At 44.7% G+C, this 6264-nt stretch overlaps 1 non-coding gene across 1 annotated transcript; it reads left to right on the plus strand.

Annotated features, from left to right (window-relative positions):
* The first annotated feature begins 1173 nt into the window (after positions 1-1173).
* On the plus strand, positions 1174-1303 carry LOC127669069 (small nucleolar RNA SNORA70). Its single transcript, XR_007974277.1, has one exon. It is a non-coding gene; the product is annotated as a small nucleolar RNA SNORA70 (small nucleolar RNA).
* The last annotated feature ends 4961 nt before the right edge of the window (positions 1304-6264 follow it).

The following is a 6264-nucleotide window of genomic DNA, read 5'->3' on the forward strand; positions in this document are numbered from 1 at the left end:
ACATGCGCACACTGGCAAGCTCAACACACACACACACACACACACACACACACACACACGAAAGAAAAAGGTAGGAGAGTACTCTAAAATCAAGAAGCATTTAAAAAAATTTGCTTAGCCGTTGAAACAAAGCAACGTGTTCACCCCTCCCTCGTTGTCTAAGTGAAATCAGCTGCAGTTTAAGATGTAAAATACTTCTCACCTATGTGTTTTCGGAGAAAAGCATTGTAAATGCATATTTCGGTCTAAAAATACAGATGCTATCCTTTCGGAAGTGGCCACTCCCTTCCTCTCAGATGTGAGGAAACCCTGCTGCTGCTACTGTGGTAGGGTTTCAAAGAGACGGGTGGGAAGGAGGTCTAGGGCCAAAAAGCTGTAGGGCAGGTGGGGTAGCTTTCCTCAAAGTCGTGTCCTTCTGTGGGCCAGACATTCAATAAATCTAAGCAAACGTCAACAAAAGGCTTTTTCACTCCGGGACTTGCAAACGCACAGCCTTTGCGTCTGAAGCCTTGAGTCTCTCCGTTCCAGCAACTGAATCAGCTTCTGGAATTTGCTTAATAATCCTATGGAATGACTTTCTTCACAGAAAATCTAAACATGAGCCCCATCTGTCCTCCTTCAGAGGCTGACCCTTCTTTCTTTCTTCTTCCCTGGGCCCAGGCCTGGACTTGTCTGGAGTATGTGATTAGCAGGAGACCAGAGCAAAGCCCCTTGCCGGGGCTCTGATTGTCTTTCAAAGACTTGACAAGAGCATTTGATAGGCGCATCTGAAAGAAGCTCTTTCAGAATTAGCGTTGTTCAGGCAGGAAGACCTATGTGTAGAACTCCCCTCACTCTGAGGGTCAAAGGCAGAAAGTCAGCAAGCGCAACATGAATTAATAAAGTGCCAGGTGAATGCGTAGCACGGTCAGCAGTGACCTCGAGCATGCAACTCATGGACCAAAGAGTTTTATATCTAGTTAGGAAGGAGCACTATCAATACACACAATTGTCAGCCACGGAAGCCCATGCCTGTTAAGTCCAGCTCTTAGGGGCTAGAGGCAGAAGGATGAAAGTTCGAAGCCACCCTTAGGTACCTAGGGGGATTGGGCTACATGAGACTGTGCCAAAAGTGGAGAGAGAGAGAGAGAGAGAGAGAGAGAGAGAGAGAGAGAGAGAGAGAGAGAGAGAGAGAGAGAGTCATTTAAGCCGAACAGGTCCTTCCCTCATGGGGCTCTGGTACACACCGCCTACGGGCAGCCATCTTGGTAGTGGATGAGGCCTGTTGCTTCTAAGGGCTGTACTAAGGACCTTGGAGACAGATGTCGGGTAGATACTCCTATCTCTTTATATTTCCTGCTCTTCACAGTCTAGGTTCCAGACAGGTGTTGTGGTACCTTGGGAAGCCTGGAGCACGGTGGCCATGCTCCCCTGGCCAAGTCACCGTGTCCATCAGCACTAGCTGCAGACATGCACAGGCACATGACTGGGGCCAGTCATAACGGCAAGTGCGAGTTCTCAGGCCACCAGAAGACCCACGTTGCAAAGAAGTAGGGCTTCAACAAGGTTAATACAGACGAGTTAGAAGACCGGAAGCTGGGAATCGGTGTGTTCCTGACGGCCTCAGGTCACACACATCCCCCAGCTGTGGCCCACTGGACAAGTGGCGAGCTCTGCGCTCCTGAGGATTTTCATTGTGCTGAGTCCTACACTCCGCCATGTTTGAAATAAATCTCACATCCAGTCTAGAAAAAAAAAAAAAGACAGAATGGGCAATTGCAATAAACAATTCAAATATTTTCTCCCTAGCTGGAGAGAGGGGTCAGTTTGAGTGTGAGGGAGACTTTGTGCAGAATGAAGAAGTAGCAGTTAATGTCAAGGGCTTTGACTGCCACCGGCCTGGCTCCTCCATCTCCTGGGAGCTAGGACAAATACATAATCTGTCTCTGCCTTAGTTTCTTCATCTGTAAAATGGGTGTATTCCAAGTCTATCTCTTAGGAGGCTGCTATGAGGAATTGTTCATTTCTTTAATTGTTATTGTTTGGTTCTCACTGGCATGCGACTACTGTGACAACAGGAAGGTTCTTTGCTGTTCCACTGACTCTGTACCCGCAGCCTGGTTAGCCTGGAACTGCATCCCCATTGCTGTCTTTCCCGTATGTTACTGGATTAGACTTGACCACATGAGAATCGTACATGTTTGGGAAAGAAAAGCAAAGCTTTAGCCATACCTATATGCTCCCAGGCCAGTGTAGGTTTGGGGTACATGCCAGTTCATAATGTCACTGATACCTCTGGTCTAGCAGCCAGGGTGACACTTCCCCGGTTCTCTTCAGAACTCTTCTATTGATATTGCTGGGTTCCGGGCCATGGGGATATCCACGCAGTTGCTCTGGTGACCTGTGGTGTCAGGGTTAGAGGCAGTGGGGTAGACGTCAGACATAAATTCAGGTTTGTTCTCGAGTTTCTCAGTCTGTCTATGTTGACCCCATTTGATATCTACCTCTCCTTCCCCTCCTGGTCTAGGTAACCTATAGATATGTCATTGTCAGATGGAGAAGCACCAGCCTTGCATAGACTCTTCCAGAAACTCCCACAAGCGGGCAACGGCTGCTCCCTATTTATTCTATATCTTTTGCAGCTTCTCTGATGGAGCCTTGATCTTCTGATAGAAGTCAGGACCGGAAGTAGTTCTAGATGACGTGTCGTCTGAACCATTTTTAGGCTGTGTGAAATTAGCCCCCTGGTTTGATCTTACAGACGGTGATGACCTTATTCCCACTTATAGAGAAGAACGCATAGAGCTTGAGAAGTGACAGTTAATGTCCAACGTCAGCTTGACTGAATTTAGAATCACTCTGGAGAAATATTTTTGGGTATGCCTTTGAGGACATTTGCAGAGAGCCGATGGAGGGGGGAAGACCCACCCTGAACATGGCCGGCCCCGTTCTAAACTGACTGGAAAGAACCAATGAGCGGGGCACAGTATCCATCTCTCTGTCCTTCCAGGCTGTAGACCAATAGGAAGGACCAGCTTCCGCGACCTTCCTGCTGCTGTGCCTTCACCGTGATGGGCAGTACCCTCAAGCCAGGAGCCCAAACAAGCACTTCTTCCTTAACTTGCTCCTGGTAAGATATCTGGCCACAGCAATGAGGAAATAAATAAATAAATAAATAAATAAATAAATAAATAAATAAATAATACAGATGTGGAAAAGTATCTTCAACACTCCTCTTTACATATGTCATCATGTCTAAAGAAAATAGGAATATGACTGAGTAAGTAAGTGTCTGTCACAGAACGCACATCAGTATCTAGACAGGCAAACAAGCTGTTTCTGTGGTTGCTTCTGGGTGTGCTTCCAGTCCTTGGGAGAAGGACCCAACGAGCTCAGAGCTTTCAACAGGCCTGGCTAAAGGACCAGAAAGCATCTGTGACTGTCCCCTCAAGTCACCTCCACCACCACTTTTTTTTTTTTGTAGTGACAGAGCTAAGATTTCTAAAATCCGAACCAAAAATCCAATCCAAAAAAAAAAAAAAAAAAAACCGACCAAAATGTTTTTTTCGTAAAAGTTAGGGCTTTAGCTGGAAAATGGGCCCCCAAATTTGGCAAAAATACATATATGTGTCATCAGTGCAGCCAGAGACCTTAAGTCCCCAAATTCTATCAAATGACCGTTTTGGTTTGCTTGTGTTTGTTTTGTTTTGAGACAGGGTTTCTCTGTGTAGCCCTGGCTGTCATGAAGCTCACAGGCCACCCTCAAACTCAGAGATCCACCTACCTCTGCCTCCCGAGGACTGGAATCCAAGGCTCTCACCACCTCATGCCTATCAAAAGATGCTTAGCAGAAGTCGTGGTTCTTTCTCTCCTGTCTAATGCTTGTCAACAATGCGAGATCGTTCACTAGTCTATTCCAGGACTACTGGCCATTGGCCACCTTACAGAGCTGAGGCTCCTTCTCACTGTCAGACACGCACCCGCCCTTACAGTTCATTGTCAGACTCAAACTGTTCCCAGCATAAATATGACCCATGGAGTTGCAATATATAACAGAAGACACACAAGATGGTATTAATTAATTCCAACAGGAGCGAAGAGGAAATATGAAACTCGAGTAGGGTGTTGGATCTATGTGTTAAGAATATACTGTTGGATTGCATTAACTTACATATATAACTATAATAACGTGTTTTGTAAAAGAGATTCATGATTTGTTGTGTGTACTGAAGTAGCCAGTGGTTCTTGTATTTTCTTTCTTTCTATTTTTTAAAGAATTACTTATTTAAGCCCGGCGGTGGTGGCACACACCTTTAATCCCAGTGCTTTGGAGGCAGAGTTAGGCGGATTTGTGAGTTCGAGGCCAGCCTGGTCTACAAAGTGAGTTCCAGGACAGCCAGGGCTACACAAAAAAAAAATAAAATAAAATAAAAAGAAGTATTTATTTTATGTGTGTGAGTACACTGTAACTGTCTTCAGACACACCAGAAGAGGGCATCAGATCTCATTACAGATGGTTGTGAGCCACCATGTGGTTGCTGGGAATTGAACTCAGGACCTCTGGAAGAGCAGAGAGTGCTCTTAACTGCTGAGCCATTTCTCCAGCCCATTGTATTTTCTGTTTTAAAGACTTGTCTATTTTAATGAGTTTGGGTCTCTGACTGTATGTGTACTACCTGTGTGCCTGGTACCCATGTAGATCAGAAGAGGGCACGGGATCTTATGAAACTGGAGTCGTGAAATATGATGTTGGGACCTGAACCCATCCTCTTGTTGTAGAGCAACAAGTGCTTTTAGCAACTGAGCCAACTCCCCAGTCCCTCTCTTAGCTTTCTTATTTGGTTGAGACAATCTGAACCCTAAGAGGCTTCATTCAAACTTTACGCAGCAAGGAGAAGGCTTCTCGTACAGAATGAACAGAAAGAGCAAATGGAAATACTAGTTTCAAATATGCTCAGTCTTTCAGACATATTGGAAGCCTGGGATAGTGACTCATGCCTTTCATCCCAGTGCTTGAAAGGGAGAAGCCAGCAGATCTCTGTGGAGTTTGAAGCCAGCCTGATGGAGGAGCTTCAGAACGGCCTGAGCTACGTGCTGAGAGCCTGTCTTAGAGAGAGAGAAAAAAAAAGTGGAAATAAATTGGTTCTTTTCTCACTTGTATCTAAAAACTTTAGTGTTTGTGAAGTTGGTCTCACTTTTCCTTCTGAGTATGAAAGGCACATCCTTGCACACCATTTGTAATTGTCAAATATTCTCTCCTAGTAAGGTCTGGACCATGAGGTTAATATTAATGAGAGTGTCTAGCTGGCTCGCTTAACCATCCAAGCACAACGCCGCCCTCCCTTTGCAGTTGTTCTCTCTCCTTTGGAATTTACCCCCTGGGCTAAAGTGAGCACAGCAATTAATCCCATGCCAATCACGGCCCGAGAGCTGTGACTTTGCTGCTTATGACCCCAGGTATGGAATTGTGGGATCCATTTGCATGTTAGTTTTATTGACATAGCAGCAGACCCCAGGAGCCAACCCTATACCAGGAAGGACAGTGTGCCAGCTCTGGGGTTTTCTCTGTTCCTGTCTCCAGAAATGCTCAGTCAAAAAGCCCTTGTGAACCTAACAACACCATTGGTCGCCTGAGTGCTTTTTAAAGGAGGATTGGGCCTTGGATGCTCTTCAGACTCTTCAACTGAGTTTTAAAATAAACTTAAAAAATGTATTTCCAGGGCTGGTGAGATGGCTTAGCGGTTAATAACATAGTCTGTTCTTCTGAAGGTCCTGAGTTCAAATCCCAGCAACCACATGGTGGCTCACCACCATCCTTAATGAGATCTGGCGCCCTTTTCTGGTGTGTCTGAAGACAGATACAGTGTATTTACATATAAAAAATAAATAAATAAATCTTTGAAAAAAAAGTACATACTCCTCTTGCAGAAAATCTGGGTTCAGTTGCCTATACCCGTAGGGCAGTTCATAATTACCTGTAGTTCCAGTTCTGGCCTCTGCAATCACCAAGCACACATGCTGTACATGTAGGTTAAAAAAAAAAAAATGTATTTTCAACCCCAGAATTTCCTATGTAAAAATTTTAAAGTTGGGGCATGGAGTAAAATTTATGTTTCAATTAAATACTTAATATATTTTTGGTTCAAATGTGTTCCAATTTTTTGTGACTGATGGCTATTACTGAATTTTTGTTTAAGGTTTCTCTAAAATTCACTTTTAACTTTATCACACATTCTCAAGTGTAAATCACTGAGGGTTAGCACAATCATGCCCCTACACAATAGA

This window comes from Apodemus sylvaticus, chromosome 18 (genome assembly GCF_947179515.1).
Source record: "Apodemus sylvaticus chromosome 18, mApoSyl1.1, whole genome shotgun sequence".
Classification (NCBI taxonomy): Eukaryota; Metazoa; Chordata; class Mammalia; order Rodentia; family Muridae; genus Apodemus; species Apodemus sylvaticus.